Raw genomic sequence first — 2,329 nt, forward strand, 5'->3', positions numbered from 1 at the left:
AAAAATAGCCCCAAGAACACTCCTGCAGAACTACACTCCCATGCAAGAGCTGTTTCTCACTCGTTCAGTTTTTTTTCTTCCTTTATGAGCAAACAGGTTTGTGTTTAACAAAAGGATAAACCCTGCTAATCTACTGATTTGTCAGCTAGCCCTGTGCTTACCACAGCACTGTTTGTTGGCTGGGGCAGGCGCAGCTGTGCAATGAGAACTGCTCGGTGTCATGTGAGAGCGTGGGCAGGACCTGCCACTCCGGGGGGCTGGACACAGCCACTGCTGCACTCACGGGCTGCTGTGTTTGTGGGCAGGCTGTCCTCATCCATCCCTGACAGCAGACCGTGCCATGCCGCAGGACAGGCCGGCCACAGCCAGGGGTGGCAGGTCTGGAGCTGGGGGATGGAGCAATGAGATGATTTTTGTCAGTTTGACTGACAGACCATTGCTTGATGGAGTGTCCAGTGTCAGCAGACAGCATGCCAGGGAGCTTTTGCTGGCACAAAGGACCCCCAAATGTGAAAAAGGAGGATGAATGGCCAGTCAGGAGGCATGGGTAACAGCCAGCTGTGATGAGAGGGTATAAAACACAGGACGAAGATGGCAGAAATCTAAATGGAAAACAACGTATGGGAGCAATTTGAGCTGATAAATACACAGAAGAGGAGAAAGGAATGGCATGGGAGGAAGGGACACAGAGTGCTGGATGTGCATGGGAGGAGGCAGGAGCCTTGGCTGGGGTGACCAGCAGGTGCGGGGTGATGGAGACAGAACTGGGAGTGAGGAGAGCAGCCAGAGCCACTGGCTGTCACTTGGGCCACCTGATTGAGCACAGCCACGCAGCATAACCCAGCATGAGCACGGCCAGGAGCCAGCACTACCTGTGCCTTGGCCTTGGCACAGCGGCCCGCAGCGGGGAGGATCCAGGGTACCATCACCTGTCCCAGTGCAGGAGCGTTTCCAGAGACACCACAGCGAGCCCCTGGAGCTGACAGTGTGCTCCCAACACGGCACATCAAGGAGCAGCTCAGCAACGGCGCATCTGGGGCACACCGCAGCCCCACACATCCCTCACATGCCACACCCCGCACAAACCACACCCAACACAAACCACACCCCACACAAACCACACCCCACACAAACCACACCCCACACACCGCTCCCTGCACACCGCACCTCTTTCACACCGAGCCCCTCAGTCCGCACACCCCGATCCCCTGCACCCCGCACACCTTGTACCCGCTGCACCTCCGCGCTCCCGGCACTCCGCACACCCTGCCCCTCCTGCACGCCCGCACTCTGCAACTCCGCACTCGGCATCGCCGCACTCCGCACCTCCGCGCTCCCTGCACTCCGCACACCCTGTACCTCCTGCACCCCCGCACTCTGCAACTCCGCACCTCCGCACTCCGCACACTCTGCATCCCCCGCACTCTGCACTCCGCACACGCTGTACTCTCTGTACTCCCCGCACCCCCGCACTGCACCCCTGCACTTCCCACTTCGCATCCTCCGCACTCCGCATCCCTCGCACTCTGCACCCCTCACCCCCGCACACCCCCCGCACACCCCCCGCACACCCCCTGTCCCCCCCGTACCCTCCGCGCCTCCGCACTCGGCATCCCCGGACCCCCGCGGGCCGGCCGTGCCACAGCGCCCTCTGGCGGTGCACTGGCGCAGCTGCGCCTGGCAGCGCTCCCGCACGGAGCGACAGCGGGACACGGACACGCGGACACGCGGACACACGGGACACAGGGACACGCGGACAGAGGGACGCACGGGATACACGGACATACGGGACACACGGACACACGGACACAGACACAAGGACACACGGACAGAGGGACACGGACGCACGGACACACGGACGCACAGACACACAGACACACGGACACGGACAGAGGGACACAGACAGAGACACGAACAGACAGAGACTGAGAGACTGAGACAGACAAACAGACACTGATAGGAAGACTGAGAGACAGACACGGAGAGGTGGACACAGGGACACGGACACGGACAGACGGACATGGACAGAGACAGAGGCAGGCATGGACTGACGGAGGCAGACAGACAGGCACGGACAGACAGAGCCTGAGAGGCAGGCACGGACACACAGACAGGAACAGACAAACTGAGATACAGGCACGGATGCAGAGACACGGGCAGACACGGACAGACAGACAGACATGGACAGACACAGGGCACACAGACACACAGAGACACACAGACACACACTTGTCAATCTCACACTGAATCAACAGTCCGTGTAGTCACTAAAGCATCACTCAGGTTTATTTTATATATATATATATATATATATATATATATATATATA

Source organism: Chamaea fasciata, unplaced genomic scaffold, assembly GCF_029207755.1.
Source record: "Chamaea fasciata isolate MVZ Bird 193981 ecotype frontalis unplaced genomic scaffold, bChaFas1.0.hap1 SCAF_19, whole genome shotgun sequence".
Taxonomy (NCBI): domain Eukaryota; kingdom Metazoa; phylum Chordata; class Aves; order Passeriformes; family Sylviidae; genus Chamaea; species Chamaea fasciata.